Source organism: Loxodonta africana, chromosome 2 (genome assembly GCF_030014295.1).
Source record: "Loxodonta africana isolate mLoxAfr1 chromosome 2, mLoxAfr1.hap2, whole genome shotgun sequence".
In the NCBI taxonomy this organism is placed as follows: Eukaryota; Metazoa; Chordata; class Mammalia; order Proboscidea; family Elephantidae; genus Loxodonta; species Loxodonta africana.
This window is the reverse complement of record NC_087343.1, coordinates 231,554,129-231,572,510: the sequence shown is the minus strand read 5'-3', so window position 1 is coordinate 231,572,510 and position 18,382 is coordinate 231,554,129. Positions and strand designations below refer to the sequence as shown.

The 18,382-nt window shown below is 37.4% G+C and overlaps 1 pseudogene; it reads left to right on the top strand.

The window, feature by feature from the left end:
* Positions 1 to 6,760: 6,760 nt before the first annotated feature.
* LOC100654929 (olfactory receptor 2G2-like) lies at positions 6,761 to 8,992 on the top strand (annotated as a pseudogene).
* Positions 8,993 to 18,382: the final 9,390 nt, after the last annotated feature.

Sequence of the window (18,382 nt, the reverse complement as noted above, 5' to 3'; positions counted from 1 at the left end):
CAGCATCTCTGATATCAGAAAATTGAACACATACCATCCTGTCACCTGAGGAAGCATCTTTACCCCTCTCTATCCACAATCCTGTGGATTTTACTCATGTCTCCTTTACCCGTCTATCCACTATTTTTCACCTGTCATGTAGGCTGCTAAAATGGTCTCCCTACTAGACAAGGATATTAACTGCATGAATGAATCACATCTTCTATTATACCTTCTACCCTTTCACATATTACTGGGTGCACAAAATTTTTAATGCTTCATTGATCTTGTGCTTGTATTGTCTCATTGAAAAAACAGTTTTATTTATTCTGTGTTATCAAGACCTGCAAATACAGAAGTGAATAAAACAGTATCCATGCTTTTATAGCATTTAGAAGCTAAGGGACCAATAAATTGTCCAATATACTAGGTTTATGGAAGACTGTCACTATATGATCATATCTATTATTTTTAAAAAGTCAGTGCTACAGGAAAAGGCCTTCATTATCAATAAACTATTTGTTCAACAAATCTCTCAAAAAACCTGCAAGATTAATTGCTTTTTTTTTTTTTTGGTTGGTTGCCAGGCAATATTATCTCAACAGTGACACTTTACCTTGCGAAAAGGGGAAATATTTTAATTGCTATTTGCTGAATTATAAATATGTTAATGTATGCAAAGGATAGAATACATAGGGGGCAGTAGCTTGCTACAGAAACCAAGTAGACTTTTAGGTGACAGAAAGGATATTTCCTTGAAATTTGCTAGAAGGGCCAGATGATATATACACACAACATTGCAGGGTATAGCTGGAAATAGCACGCTCTCCCTTGTACTGAGCGTGGCACCAGCACCTGCAATATCAAGCAAAATTATACTCATCAATCCAGATAAAATTTATGGGAAAGCCAAAAAAGACTTATTAGGCAAGATGTGGAATTTGGAAATTGTTGATAAGCATGATTGGATAATTAGGTAACCAAGGGGAAACGGGACACCCCCTTTGAATAATTATAAAGCAATTAACTTTTACTTCTGTGGATAATTGAAATACTATAAGAACAAAAAAGGGGCATATGAATTGAATTCTTAATTTAAGGTCTGCTCAAAAAATGTAAAAGAGGCCTTTTAATATAGTGAGATCAATATAGTACAATGATGTCTGACATTTGTATCCATTAAAAAATTAGTCAGCAGTCAACTTCGTATTGTGGGTCAGCTACACAAGTGATTTTTGTATGAAGTTATTTCTCTGTAAACTACTGAATGAAAACATCTTTCTACTGCTTCATACAAGCTCTGTAATGGGATAATCAGAATGTATTTAATTTCAAAACTGATTGGGAAAGGGCCAAGGTAAGTTTACTGACATCTTACTCATGAATCCTTAGGTGATAGGCAGAAGTTACAACTGTAGCGTATTTTTCTATGACCATATCTCAAAATTCTCTGTTTTAGACATTTTAACAAGCCACATGATTTCCGTAGAGGAAAGATAATAATTCTCTTACCCTTCAGGGGATGTGACCATGCTACATCAACAAACTTTTCTTTTTTTTTTCCCTTCCCAGTGTAGTTCCCTCCCTATACAGTCACTGAGGTAGGTCACTGAGGTGTCTCACCATCCAGTTCATTTTCTTAGGGCACAGGGGACTGGAGAGAGCTCATTTTCTCAGGGCACTTTTCCAAACAAGCTCCAGCACCTGGTTTAGAAGCCATTTAATTCTTTACATTATTTGGAATGGGACTTTTTACGTCATACAAATGCCAAGAGCAGTATGTTTTTGAGCTGTTACAAAGATTCAGTCCGCAGAGAAGGAACTTCCAGCTAGGAGTGTGGGACTTCTAACTCGTAACTGAGTGTCAGATTTTACCTGTGCCCCAAGTTTGCACAAGAAGATCTTAACGTCTTCTCATTCTCTTCCAGGTGGAGGAGAAAGATTAGTTGTCAGCTTTCTGGGCTTGCTGACATCCAGTTTACATAGTAAGTCGGTAACAGGACTCCAGAACAATCCAACCACTAGTCTTTCTGAAGACCGTACATTCTTATCCTAGTTTGTCCTTTCTCAAACAACTCCCTCCATTCTGGAAGTTTGACGTGGAAAAGAATATTTATTTCCTCTTAGGGTACAGGCAGCGGGAGATGGTGTATTTTCTTGGCCCGGGATTGATATGTAGACAGGACTGATCAGTTACACAGTTATGATGGTGTGTTGGTTGCAAGTAGAGAAAACTATGAAATTAAAACAAATATAATTCATAAGTCTGCTGATTTCAGATCATTTCTTTTATGATGTCTCAGAGTATTTCAGATACCTTTATCACATAAAATAGTATTGGATGCTTTTTTTTTTTCCGATACCCAATATCACCTCTGCTAAGTGTCAATGAAGAATGGATTTAAATTGATCATCAGTGAGGTTTCTATATGGTTGTTGTGTGTCAGAACTGACTGGATGACAATGTTTTTTTTTTTTTTAAACAGGTGAGCTTACTAATTCTATAGAAAAAATTCGCACATTTTAACCTTTTTCCATGTGATACACATTTGTGAAACATCTTGCCAGGGTCTAGAAAAAATTTCCTTACTTAAAAGAGGATTAAACCAAGACAGATATTATCTGCTTAACTATTGCTCTTACTTATTTACTGTGAATAAATTCTGAGAAACTTACTCCAAAGAAGATTAACATATGGCACACACCTCTATTTACCTCATTCTCTGGGTCTTTATTTAACTGTAGCCTCAATCTCCTAACCTGCTCTGTGGCTACGATTATTTCCATGGATAATCGAATGGTTTGTCATCTTTTAAATCACAATCATTCCTCCTCTCACACTGCATCCCATAATCTACCCATCCTATTGAAAAGACACTTAGGCTCCATTTAAAAAATTGCTTGCGATGCTACCTTTGTTGTTTTCAAAAGGCACATCTAGTTAGCTGACAATCTTTGTGTCCTTCTGGCCCAGAGTTATCTCTATTCTGTTTGGGTGAGAAAGTTAAATTTTGAATTTTTTAAATTAAACTTTGGTTTTTGTGTTTTACTGTTGGTTTTTAGAAAGGAAAAATATAGTCTATTAGAAAAGAGTCGAAAGATGAATGATCCATAGCAAAACATCTATTTGATTATTAAAATGTATTTTCAGAACAATAGTAATGCTTGAGTTCAGCACAATTACAACTGACTTTCAGCCCCTGCCCTGCAATCAAGCGGTAAAATAATTGAGGATATATCATTTTTCAAAGAGAAAAAAAAAATCAGTTTTAAACAAGGAGTTTCCCTTCATTGTTGATTCGTGCAGTGTTTCTAATGGATACCATATAGAGGAATAAAGTGTGGTAGGAACATTAGAGCCAAACAGTCATGAATCTTCTCTGAAGATGCAAGAGAGAAGGAAGAGCACCAGGTGGACGTGAGGAGATATGGGGTTGGGGGCTGGCGTTCAGCACAGGCAAAGGGATGGATTTTATAAACGTTTAATTCCAATGAAGCAGGACACAGTTTGATATGAAAACATCCTGAAGTTTGCAAATACTTTAAGGTAGATGCTTGGGTGGAACATATTCAAGTATCTGTTTATTATAAGCATCTAGTTTTCTGAGAGTGGCATGAATCATCAGTGGTCATTTAAATGACAGGGGACTGCAGGGACACAGAAAGCTGTATCTTCAAGTGTCAGAGCATCTTAGCCTACAGGATGCTCAGGGTCACTGTGCATTAGCTCTGGGCAAAGGGACAAAAAGTGCCCATACTAGGAGGTATTTTCAGCTGTCAGATCCAAAGGCTCACTTTACACCATTGGTTTAGGGCATGTGGCATACACAGTGTGTGAGGTATCCCAGAATAGTTGCAGAGAAAGAGTAAACAGAAGTACACGGTGCACACACAGCATCTGGGGAGGACTCAAGAGGAAATTTGCTTGGACCTTGAAAGAGGCACTTTAGGTACTGGTGAAAATGGCAATCATTTGTATGACCTTTTCAGCCTCTATGAGACAATCCAATTCTTTCTAATACATATTGATATATTTAGAGGAATCCATCTTTGTCTACAATTTTTTTTTTTTTTAGTTTAATTTAAAACCTTAATGATGATGTTTTGAGGTACAGGTTCTTCAGTTTTTAACCAAAGCTAGAAATTATCTACTTTATTATAAAATCTTAATTTTCTGTCTTGTATGTAAACCTCTTTATGAAGTAAACCCTAGTAAAATACTTCCGAAATATTCCCACAGTCTGCCGTACTTCTTAACTTTGTATTATTATCCTGAACGTGGTAGTTGATTCATGAATTGATGGTGCATTTAGCGGTTATTTCTACCAGTATTTGCAGTAGCTGTGGCTTATGTTATTTAAAATGTTATTTTGCTTTTTCCGAGTTTTATCTTCTAGTATTTTCTAATGTCTTCAACTTAATTATTAATTTTATGTAGCTAAATATGAAGGTTAAAATTGGATATTCTTACGTTTTCATATTCAGGTTTCTTTGTAATGATACATTCTAATAATCACTAATAAAAATTATGACATCCACCTTTATCCAGTTTTTGGTTGATGCTGTCTGCTTTACAGTAATGTGTTAGAGAACATAATATGCAAAATTACTACTGGATGCAGAATTCAGTTCTTCATTAAGACTTAATACCTGGTCGATGACACAAGTCCTATATCACCAATATATTTGTTTTTTATATATTTATATTATTCTGTGCATGAAATTTATTGGTAATATGATTTTAATGTGGATTGTGTGATATATGGTTAGAAAGTATTTAGGAAATATTGCTTTATCTTTAATATTTGCTCTCATAGTGTTACAAAGTGAGGTTTTGATGTCAAGAAAATTTACTTACTATGAGATATTTAGGATTATATGATATTTTTGCTGCTTGATTTTTTCCTGTCATTTTTCTTAATAACTTTATTTTTTTTAATTTTTTTTATTGCATTTTGTGCGAGTTCATCAAGTGTGTCCTTTATTCAGCTCTATTTCTTGCTTGCTATTTAGGAAGTAATCATTACATATCATTCTTAGTGGATGCAAACGGTTTGTGCTTGACTGCTAACCTAAAGGTTGTCTGTTCAAACCTTCCCAGCAGTACCATGGAAGAAAATGCCTGACAATCTCCTTCTAAGACTACAGGCTAGAAAACGCTATGGAGCAGTTCTACTGTGTAAAACATGGGGTCTCTATGAGTCGGAATGGACTCGATGGAAACGAACAACCACCACCATTATATATTTCCTTATTTATTTATTTTAACATACCTCAGACAACCCCTCCTTTAAAATCTACTTTTGTTTCACATCATTTGTTTCAATCATTCCAGGTTCTCTTAACTATCTAGGGTGTGGAGGAATTATTTTTTTCCAAATAGCCACACTGTCTTTTGGGGCAATTCTCCTTAAATGTTTTCTTCACCTAACTTTAGTTTCTTATTGGCCATTTCTTCTTTTGTTTTGTTGGCATTAGTCTTGCTGTTGTAGTGTATGAAATCTAAGTCCTGTGGTTTCTATTTAACTGTCCATCATGTTCAGTTGTAGAGAGTGATCCAGGCTTGCTCTTTCCCAAATATACTGGGAGGGTCTGCCTTGTATTTTTTCCTATTTTCCTCCCCGTGCCTTTTTTCCCCCTGGAAACCTAGTGGCACAGTGGTTAAAGAGCTTGGCTGCTAACTGAAAGGTCAGTGGTCGAACCCACCAGCCCCACTGCAGAAGAAAGGTGTGGCAGCCTGCTCCCATAAGGATTTACCGTCTTGTAAACCCTGTGGGACAGTTCTGCTCTGTCCTATAGGGTTGCTAGGAATCAAAATTGACTGGATGGCAGTGGGTTTGATTTTTTTGTTGTTGTTTAAAATTTTAGGTGCCATTTATTTATTTAGTTGTTATGTCGTTGCTGTTTTTAACTTGAGCTTGTGGTGTAGTGGTTAAGATTTCAGCTCTCAACCAAGAGGTTGGCAGTTCAAATCCACCAGGTGACCCTTGGAAGCCATATAGGGCAGTTTTATTCTGTTCTATAAGGTCACTATGAGTCAGAATGGACTCAATGACAATGGGTTTTAATGGGTATATACATACATCTGTGTGTATATACTTGTGTGTATGTGTATATATGTATATATACACACACACACACACATTGTTGTTTTTAGTTGCCATCAAGTTGATTCTGATTCATGGCAACCCCATGAGTGCAGAGTAGATGCAATGCATGGGGTTTTCAAGACTTTTACCTCTGGAAAGCAGATGACCAGGGCTCACTTCTGAAGCACCTCTGGGTGGGTTTGAACTGCTAACCTTTCAGTTAGTAGTTGAGCATTTAACCATTTGTAACACTTAGGAAATCTTTTCTTATAGACAGGGAGATATATCTATACCAAACTATCCATGTGTATATATACACATACCAGTCCCTTATCAAGTTTGCCATATAGTTGACAGGAAAGGTTATTGGAGTGTATGCTAGTAAAAGACTATTCTTACTGAGAGATTCCTGAAAGCTCCTTGGTAGTAGTGGGGCTGAAAAGGATTGGCCTTTTTGTAATGCAGACATAGTTAATAGTTTTGAGTGCTGGTCTTTCATAAATAAGATATGGTGTCCTCATTTGTAAATAAAATATCCACTTAATTGCTTGTTTTCACTAAAAGTAACCAAATTTTGCTTTCACACTTTGATCTGATAATTAAAGTCCAAATAATTTCAGGAAAGAAATTTAATATCACAGAGAAAACAAGAAATTTCCAAAAAACTGTTTTATTGGGCCAGGAGGATCCTGGGTGCCTAAAAAAGGAAGCAAGAAAACAACGAAAACCAAGAAATAAAGAAACTAACAAACAATGAGTTAAGGAAAATGAAATCTATGTTGTTCTTGTGTGCTGTCAAGGCAATTCTGACTCACAGTGACCCTATAAGACACAGTAGAGCTGCTCCATAGGGTTTCCAAGGAACTGCTGGTGGATTTGAACTGCTGACCTTTTGGTTAGCAGCCTGAGCTCTTAACCATTTCACCACCAAGGTTCGTAATGAAGGCGATGGAGTGTGTATAGCCTATTCAACTGGGAACAGGGCCAGAAGAAATGGATTCACGTATTGTCTTCATCACTTAGCATTTGCCTTTGAGTAGGTTGCATAAGCTCTCAGGAGTTTATTTCTAATTAATGTCTGCTACCTCAAATATATTTCAATCATGCAGTCTTCTAACTAATTTCCACTATTTTGGGGGTGATGAGAAACATCTTTTTTTTTTTCACCTGGAAGTCAAAGTTGATTAAATAAAACATAATTTTTTAGTTTTTAGTTGGAATTATTTGAGTTTTCCCTTTCCTGTATCTAGAATGATATGTTACTATAAACGGTTAACTCTGGTGGAGTTGGAAGAAAGAAATGGCCTAATTTGTTTCCTACAGCAGATGATGTTGCTTATTAGTATGTCCCTGCTTCCCTATTTTGAAGAGCATTAGAGGACAGCTAAGAGGTGGACAAAGTGTGCATTTACTTGGCATGCACACATTAGGAAAATGGATAGATGCCACTTGCTGGATGTAAGGACATAAACATCTGCACATTTAACATAGGTTATCTCTTTGAGAGGTGACATTGCCACTCATGTAACCTTATACATATGTCATCTTTCTCAGCTGTGCCTCAGCATTCTGGAGCATCCTTTACAAATGGGGAGAGTGAGGAGTACCAGTGAGAGCAACCTGACAGGCTTCATCCTGTTGGGGTTTTCTGATTATCCTCATTTACAGAAAATTCTGTTTGTGGTCATCTTCATATTGTATTTGCAAACCATCTTTGGTAACACCACCATTATCCTGGTATCTCGTCTAGAACCCAAGCTTCACAGGCCCATGTATTTTTTCCTTTGTCATCTCTCCTTCCTGGACCTTTGCTTCACCAGTAGTGTTATTCCCCAGCTCCTGGTAAACTTGTGGTCTCCCATGAAAGTCATTACCTATGGTGGCTGCGTGATTCAACTCTATGTCTCCCTTGCACTGAGATCCACTGAGTGTGTCCTTCTGGCGGTAATGTCCTATGATCATTATGTTGCTGTCTGTTGTCCCCCCCATTACACTGTCTTGATGCATCCCCATCTCTGCATGACATTGGCCTCTATGGCATGGCTCAGGAGGGTGTTCATCACCCTGGTACAGTCCACTCTCGCTCTGCAGCTGCCCTTCTGTGGTCATCACCAATTTGACCACTTTATCTGTGAGGTGCCTGTGCTCATTAAGTTGGCCTGTGTGGACACAAAGTTCAATGAGACTCAGGTTTTTTTGGCCAGTATCGTCTTCTTTATAGCGCCTATCTCATGAATCATGGTTTCCTATGGCTACGTTGCCCAGGCAGTTTTGAGGATCAAATCAGCTACTGGCCGACAGAAAGCATTTGGGACCTGTTCCTCCCACCTCATGGTGGTCATCATCTTCTGTTGGACCATCATCTTTGCGTATCTGCTGCCAGGCAAGAGCAGATTCAAGGATCAAGGAAAATTTGTTTCCCTCTTCTACACTGTTGTAATCATCATGCTTACCCTACTTATTTATACTCTGAAAAATGAACAGGTTAAAGGGGCTCAGAAGAAAGTTCTAAGGAAGGTTCTGCAAATAAATTTTACATGATTACAAAAAAATTCTTTTAAGTGCTACTGTGATGATCAACTTTTAAACGGAGCCTATTGGAGCTATTTTCTTCCATTTCCTTTAGGTCAATTACTATATTCTATTTACATTCTGTAAAATACTATGAATATATGCATCGAGTCCTGACTTTGCCCTTACCCAATAGTAGCATAAGGAAAGTCATTGAGTCAATCTATGCTTCAGTGTCTTCTCTGAAGAATATATTATTTAAGTAGCATATATAGTATTCACTTTAAACTATAAACCTTACAAGATTAAGATGAACATGAAAATATTCAAAAAATCGTAAGACCACTCAGTCTGTCTTTCATTTACCAATAATACATTCAGCCTCTCAGCCTTCCCAGAGCTCTAGATGTACATGTTGCTTATTTCTTACCAAGGCTACTGAGCAGGAAGTAGCTGAGATGTTAACATCTTAGGAAAATTGTGATGAAGCAAAATACTCCACCTACTTAAAAGTTTGAAGAGCTGTGTAGAGGTGCAAAAACACATGAAGACAAACACATGAGGATAAAGGTTGTACATTAAATATGATGGATAAAACTCCCTGAAACTAATAGAAGAGTTCGGCAGAGTTTCAGGTTACAAGATAAACATACAAGAATCACTTGGATTCCTCTACATCAACAAAAAGAACATCCAAGAGGAAATCACCAAATCAATACCATTCATAGTAGCAGCCCAAGAAGATAAAATACTTAGGAACAAATCTTACCAAAGATGTAAAAGATCTATACAAAGAAAACTACAAAGTACTACTGCAAGAAACTAAAAGGGACCTACATAAGTGGAAAAACATACCTTGCTCATGGATAGGAAGACTTAACATAGCAAAAATGTCTATTCTACCAAAAGCCATCTATATATAAAATGTACTTCCGATCCAAATTCCAATGACATTTTTTAATGTGGTGGAGAAACAAATCACCAACTTCATATGGAAGGGAAAGAAGGCCCGGATAAGTAAGCGTTACTGAAAGAGAACAAAGTGGGAGGCCTCACTCTACCTAATTTTAGAACAGATTATACAGTAGTCAAAACAGCCTGGTACTGGTACAACAACAGATACATAGACCAATGGAACAGAACTAGAACCCAGATATAAATCCATTCGCTTATGAGCAGCTGATATTTGACAAAGGCCCAGTGTCAGTTAATTGGGGAAAAGATAGTCTTTTTAACAAATGGTGCTGGCATAACTGGATATCCATCTGCCAAAAAATGAAACAAGACCCATACCTCACACCATGCATGAAAACTAACTCCAAATGGAGCAAAGACCTAAACATAAAAAATAAAACAATAAAGATCATGGCAGATAAAATAGGGACAACATTAGTAGCCCTAATACAAGACATAAACAGAATACAAAACATTACTAAAAGTGATGAAGAGAAACCAGATAACTGGGAGCTCCTAAAAATCAAACACCTATGTTCATCCAAAGACTTCACCAAAAGAATAAAAAGATCACCCACAGACTGGGAAAAAATTTTCAGCTATGACATCTCCGACCAGCGCCTGATCTCTAAAATCTATATGATTCTGATAAAACCCAACCACAAAAAGACAAACGACCCAATGAAAAATTGGGCAAAGGATATGAACACGCACTTCACTAAAGAAGATATTCAGGTGGCTAACAGATACATGAGAAAATGCTCTTGATCATTGGCCATTAGAGAAATGCAAATTAAAACTATGATGAGATTCCATCTCACTCCAACAAGGCTGGCATTAATCCAAAAAACACAAAACAATAAATGTTGGAGAGGCTGTGGAGAGATTGGAACACTTCTACACTGCTGGTGGGAATGTCAAATGGTACAACCACTTTGGAAATCGATCTGGTGTTTCCTTAAAACCTGGAAATAGAATTACCATACAAACCAGAAATCCCACTCCTCGGAATATACCCTAGAGAAATAAGAGCCTTTACACGAACAGATATACGCACACCCATGTTTATTGCAGAACTGTTTACAATAGCAAAAAGATGGAATCAATCAAGGTGTCCATCAACGGATGAATGGATAAGTAAATTATGGTATATGCACACAATGGAATACTACCTATTGATAAAGAACAATGATGAATCTGTGAAACATTTCATAACATGGAGGAACCTGGAAGGCATTATGCTGAGTGGAATTAGTCAGATGCAAAAGGACAAATATTGTATAAGACCACTATTATAAGAACTTGAGAAATAGTTTAAACTGAGAAGAACACATGCTTTTGTGGTTACAAGAGGGGGGAGCGAGGGAGGGTGGGAGAGGGTTATTTACTGATTAGATAGTAGATAAGAGCTACTTTAGGTGAAGAGAAGGACAACACTCAATACGGAGGAGGTCAGCTCAACTGGACTGGACTAAAAGCAAAGAAGTTTCCTGAATAAATTGAATGCTTTGAAGGTCAGCGCAGCAAGGGCGGGGGTTTGGGGACTATGGCTTCAGGGGACATCTAAGTCAATTGGCAAAATAAATTCTATTAAGAGAACATTCTGTATCCCACTTTGAAGTGTGACGTCTGGGGTCTTAAACGCTAACAAGTGACCATCTAAGATGCATCAATGAGTCTCAACCCACCTGGATCAAAGCAGAATAAAGAACACCATGGTCACAAGGTAATTATGAGCTCAAGAGACAGAAAGGGCCACATGAACTAGAGACTACTTCATCCTGAAACCAGAAGAACTAGATGGTGCCCAGCTACAACCGATGACTCTCCTGACAGGAGCACAACAGAGAACCCCTGAGGGACCAGGAGAGCAGTGTGATGCAGACCTCAAATTCTCATAAAAAGACCAGACTTAATGGCCTAAGACTAGAAGAATCCTGGTGGTCATGGTCCCCAAACCTTCTGTTGGCCCAGGACAGGAACCATTCCTGAAGCCAACTCATCAGACATGGATTGGACTGGACAATGGGTTGGAGAGAGACGCTGATGAGGAGTGAGCTACTTGTGTCAGGTGGACGCTTGAGACTGTGTTGGCATCTCCTGTCTGGAGGGAAGATGGGATGGTAGAGGGGGTTAGAAACTGGCAAAACGTTTGTGAAATCAGAGGTTTGAAGGAGGGAGCGGGCTGACTCATTAGGGGGAGAGTAAGTGGGAGTATGTAGTAGGGTGTATGTAAATTTATATGTGAGAGACTGACTTGATTTGTAAACTTTCACTTAAAGCACAATAAAAATTATTTTAAAAAAATTTTTATTTTGAGCAGAGATAACTCAGATACAACAGAGCATGCCCTGAGCATGCTTGAATCTTCCTGTTGGCTCTCTTTCTTCTGCAGCCTGGTCCTTTCATATTTTCCCAGGATTCCTACATTCTTCCCTCTGTATTACAGTCATCCCCCTTCTTGTAGTGTTTTGACACTCAGGGCTTGGAAGATCCAGTTTACAGGCTGAGAAGTTATTAAAATGTGTTTCCAAATATAGAGAACTTCCTCTATATTTGTGCCCTATTCAGATGACAAAATTCTCATTCTTTCCATAAAAATTAAAATAATGCTGCACCACTCTTTGTTGTGGACTCTCAGTAAATTATCTTATGTCCTTTCAAATTCATACTAGATAAAATATCTGTAAAGTATGAGTATGTAGTGCCTTCAGCAATTTTTTCATCACCTGAAACAGAAACTCAGTGCTTTACAAGCAATCACTGCCCCACTTCTCCTTGCCTCCCACTCCTGGTAAAAGAGTAGCTACTGATAAACTGAGTTTGCCCTCATCAAAACTTCTCCCCCCGTCACTGGCGAAGTGTGGGTGGGGGATTGTAGGCTGAGTAACACCCCACCCTGGACTCACCAGAGCACTACATCTGGCATTAGGCCCCCACTCTGAGGAATTAATTGGATGCAGGATTACTGATAATTGATTGCCCCTATTCATCCTGATGGATGCTGTGATAAAGGCAAAGATAATAATCGGAGGATAATCAACGGCTTAATATGACGGTATTTATTAAACATTTCATATATCAACTCTTGTGAAGGAAATAAAATAAAGACCTTAAGAGCTTGGCTGCTTAAGAGCAGTTCTGCTCTGTCCTATAGGGTCACTATGAGTCTGAATCGACTTGTTGACAATGGGTTTTGGTATGATATTCTCCCTCCAAAGCAAATAAACAAACAACTAACAAACAATAATACTATGAACTATATTGGTGTCTCTCCCATAAGGCAATATAAAAATTAAAAGTAGGCTTTGTATTCAGAGTAGACAGAGTTCAAGAAAGACTAATTCAACACTGGGATAATGTAAGAGTCTGGATATTGAAGGAGGAATATGATTTGGGCATGTGGAAATTATAAACAATTTAACTATGTCAACTAATGCCTCATGTGACAGTGTTGATGTACCGCAAAGGACATCAGACTCAGAAAAGAATTACTGGGTTTTAGTCCTAAATCTTCTTATACCTAGTACAAATCCTTACACTTATTTTGGACTCACTTTTCCCACTTTATTTAATAAGGCAATTACATTGAAACAGAAAATATCTTCTTTTGGCTCAAAAGTTAAATGCAACTATTATTGGCGATAGGGGAGTTAGTAAGGCATTGGCCTACTGAGAGACGGTTAGGTTTTAAAATATATGATTGTAGTGGACTGGGTGGCAATATAAAGGACGTAAAGTTACTGAAGTTCACATGAAAGATGAGCCTAAGTTTCTAGCACGCACGATTGGAGGGACGGTGCTGCCATTTAATTTTACAGGAAAAGCAGTCATGAGAACACGGGTTTAGATTTGAACAAAGTGTGTTTTAGGTGCACGTCCCGATGGAGATGGTAGGTTGAAAGCTGGGTATAAGGATCTGGTCCTCAGTAGAGGGATCTCCACATAATTAATGTAGTGATTAGCAAATAAGTTCACTTGGGAAGGTATTAAATAGTTACAAGAAATGAGTACATTACAATGAGGTTTGATAAATTAAACATTTACAGGCTTGGCAAAGAAAGATGATATTGAAAAAACACAGTAAATTTAGACATTTATTCAGATAAATTTAAAATAAAATTTCTTTGTACTAAAAGAAGATATCGGTGGTTAGGGCAAAAAATATGGTGCAGTGAACCCAAAATACATGTAGAGGGAACACTTTTAAAAGGAAAAAGAGAGATGTTCTCTATTGTAACTGGAGGGAAGGAGGAAGAATCAAATAGGTTGGGCTGTTTTTTTCTGTTTTTATGTTGTGCAAGTCTGATGACTTCTATTTCCTTTATAAAGTAAGGGGGTCCAGAATGATGCTGAAGGAAGAAAGGAATATTTCACACTAGAGAAATATGCATATTAATGCTCCTTGGATGATCCCCAGAAGGTAGTCACTTCCTTAGCTAGTTGCCTGTTGGGGACACAATTTTCCCCAGAAGACTCTTCAAACCTAAACCAACCATGGCCTTTTCATGAGCTTGCCAACTTCCCTGTTTCAGGATCCCCCTCTCTCGTAAGCCTCATTATCACCACAACAGTTACTTCAGACTCTGCTTGTGTGAGAAATATGTCTTCAACAGTCATCGTTCTGAAGCCATGGTCTTCTGGATCAGAAGTGGGTTGGACACAGAGACACAAAGCTAAGAAAATGCTATATAATCAGCTTCCTGTAGACGTGAAAAATACAAAAGTGTTTAAATAGCCCTGATAGTATGAATTCAGTCTGGTTTAACCTTAATAGAATACAATTCTATCTTGAGGAGGTTTATAAAGTTGATGAGATAGGAATTTTATAATTTTCTATCCTTTCTAGGGTTATCATTAACGGGACTTGTGATGTTACAAGAGACAGCTAAACTACTATGACCTCAGATTTTGTTTATCGAATATGGGAATGGGGAATTTCTTATTGTTACTCATAAACACAAGTTAGTGCCTTGCAAGTAATTAGTATAATTGATTAACATCATTTAGTCAGTCTCTTACAGCAACAATATAGATAAATGATAGATTTCTTATGAGAATTGCCATAAGGAAGTATTACTCAGGTAGTGCACCATTGCAAGCCTTTGAACTCTAGAGGTTACTGCCAGCTCAGATGGAGGAATAGGGTAAGTACAGTTTCACCAAAATGACTGAGGGCTTGAATTATCAGGATGCCTTTTATTGAAAAAGAATAAAATGTTTTCCAGAGGATCATTCTCTATTGCTTCTATTACAATGCAGTCTTATTTGTGTGTTTTCTTATAGAGGCACAATTGTACTTTACTGAAATTTACAGGGGTCTACAATTAGAGCATAAGCAAGGGTCAGAATCCACTTTGGGAGAGGACACTTGGTTACACATCAGAACGGGCCCTTTACTGCTTAAGTGGGCACCTTCTAAGCAGGTTTTAAACCACCTGTACAGACTGAGAAATCTGTAACCATTCGTCTTGTGTTTTCAACAAAGGCTGGAGCAGCTATGGCAGACCAGTACAACTGCAAAATGGACTTGGCCAGAAAAAAAATCAGCTTTAAATTAGATTTCTCCAAATTGAGAGAGGACATGATAGTGATTTTCAGCCTGTCCCAAGGTTTTCAAGAGGCAAGTGGCTGGAGTAATAAGTAGGGCTGAGTGGCTCAAAAGAAAAAGAAGCGATGCCCCCCATCTTCTAATCCAGAAAGACTCAAGAAAGAGGCCATCTGTAGGACATAGGGCACCTGGAAAAGCACTCATTCCTTCAGGAAGCATTTATTCATCAATTACTATGCATCAGACATCATGTGAATTACATATAAAAATCAGTAAAGCATAACTCCTTATTGTGAGAAGTAGCTACTGGTTTAGCAGATATATACAGATGTAAAAAATGAAACCAGTAGCTTCATGGTTTCTATGATAGAAGTAGGTTTAGGATATGGATGAACAGCAAATAAAAAGTAATTCCTACCAGGGTGGCAAGCGAGGCTCGTGAGATGTGAGTAGACACCAGAGTTAAGGAGGGCTTCGTACGCAAGTGCCCAGTGCTGAGTTTTGGAAAGTGCGTGCATGCTTTCCAGGTGATGGGTGTTGGAGGAGTGAATCCTGTGGTATGGGCCACCTAAAGAAAAATTTCCCTCCTGGCTGAGTGAAAGGGTCACTAGGAAATGCTAACCTCTCAATACAGCTGATCATAAATGAGGTGTGTGGGTTGGTGGCAGTGGGTGTTGGAGAGGACATGGACTAGCACAAAAAAAGCCTTGAATGCTTTGCAAGGAGTATACTTTTTCCTGTAAATGCTAGCAACTACTTAAAGGGAAATAATACATTTGAGAACTGACCATCACTCTGGCTGTTTGTTTAGGGCTTAGCTTCCATGAGCACTTGAGGTAAAGCGCATGAATTTCAATACCTTATTCTTTGATTTTTATCTAAAATTGTTTGCCTGGTATTTTTTCTTTTTCTTTTCTTTTCTTTTTTTTTCTACATAGCCAGAGAGGATATGTTAAGATACTCTTATTCAAAGCCATTAATATTTCTAGTGTCTTTTTTAAGCCTGGCTTTCAAAGTTCTTCATAATCTAGTTCTTTACATCCCAATCTTTACTATTTCTCCCTTCACACAGCCCAAAATTTCATTAGGCATTATTTTAAGAAAACCCAAAGGGAATACCCATTTTTAGGATTTCTCACACAATTTTGCTACTACCTGAAATATTTTTCTTTTTAGTTATTGATTTAAGTATTTGTTGACATGATCAGTTTGCTCTCTTCCTGGTTTTTTAAATGTGGTTGTGGTGATTCCCTTCTCTAACTTGTATTAATATCTATATTTTCTCTTTGTTATTCCTTTTTGTTTTGTTTACTGTACAGATTCTGAACTATAGAGATGAATAGGTATTACAAATGTGTAAAATTTTTGAGGAAAGCCATTTGAGCTCTGCATGAACTGACACTCCATGATGATTCTTTGTTAGCACCTTTGGGAGGAAGGACACCACTTCTGGCCCTACGGAGGACATAAACATGTCACTAGACACAACCTAGGGAGCCCTGGTGGCACAGTGGTTAAGAGCTTGGCTGCTAACCAAAAAGTTGGCAGTTTGAATCTACCAGCTGCTCTTTGGAAACCCTACAGGGCAACTCTACTCTGTCCTATAGGGTTGCTAAGAGTCGGAATTGACTCAAGGGCAATGAGTTTGGTTTTTTGGTTTGAGACACAACCAGAGAAAGCAAATCCCACATCATTATTCCAGAATCAAGGAGGGGAGAAGACCTTTTGGCTAAGATTCCTAGGGGGCAGAGTGAAACACCTTTTGAATTGAAAGAGATGTTATGTCAGGCAAAAATGTTTCAGCATGGGAAGAACAGTCTGTCATGTTACATTTCCCTAGTTTTTTCGTTCTGAAAACATTAGATCATCGTTTTTTTTTTTTTTTAATTAAACCCCCTTTCCAACAAAAACATCAGTATTTATTCTGCTCTGCAGCAGAAAGATGTGACCATCTGCTTCTGTAAAGACTTACAATCTTGGAAACCCTATGGGCCAATTCTACTCTGCCCTATAGGGCTGTTATGAGTTGGAATCAACTCGATCACTTTGGATTTGTTTTAGTTTTTTAGTCTATTCACTGCAAAATCCTAGTTTATAATTTGTCTCAAGAACGATGGCAGTATTCATGTAACTGAACATGTTGAACCCAGAGTCTTCCCTTATTCATCTGCATAATACTACCAGACCAATATTTTCAAAAAACAATTTGAAAATGGCACTGTTTTCTCTCTTCAGAGGATTTTAATAGCATTTCACTATCTGCACAGCAAATCCAAGACTTTATTTCACTCAATGATCTCTACGTTGTGACTTCAAATACTATTTTCTTGGCAGGCAGTCTGCACTCACTTTTCTGAATCTTCATATAAAGACGACTGAATCATCCACACACCATCTACCTAAACAGGAAGTGGGCTCCTAATGACCACCTGATCTCAAATTTTCTTCACCTTTCAAATGAAATTTTTTTTTTCATTTTTGTTTAACATTTGTGTGTGTGTTGAAAATTAACAAGTTTTAATAGTTTCATCTATGAATACTTTCAACATTTTTTAAGGAGATTATGACATGTCTGTGGCTTTTTTATTAATGATATATATCCTTTTGAGCGTATTTTTCTTTTTTATCTTGACTATCAAGAACTTTTAACCAGTTTGTTTAAACACTGTTGCTTTAAAATGTACTTTCAAAAATAATTTTCATTTTTGGCGGTTTAATCATTGACAGAACATGCATAAGAAAAGTTCAATTTATATTATATATCATCTTCCTCAAATGTTTCTTCTTATTTCCTCCTGGTTGAAACTAATGTTTTCTATCTCGCTTGCCAAAAATGGTCTCCTGTTCTCTTTCATCCTAATCTTACCTAACTTTAAAGGCTTTGTTTTAATTTTTTCTTCCATCATGGCTTTCCCAATCTCTACAATTCAAAACAATATGTTTCTTATCTGTTATTTTGCAAAACTTATTGAAATTAACTTTTGTGTGGCCTTACAACATAGTTTTAAAAGTTTTTTTTTAATTTAAATTATTTGTTCCATAACTATTCCATTTTGTTTTGTCTGTTCATAAAAACAAAACAAAACTTTGCCTTCGAGTTGATTTGGACTCATCATGACCCTGCAGAACAAAGTAGAACTGCTCCATAGGGTTTCCAAGGAAAGGCTGGTGGATCTGTAACTACCTTTTCTTTTTCTGTTGAGGCACTACATAAAAAAAAAAAAAAAAAAATTTTTTTTTTTTAAAGAGAGTATAAAAATCTGTGTGTGTGTGTATGTGTGTGTGATGAAGTGTAATA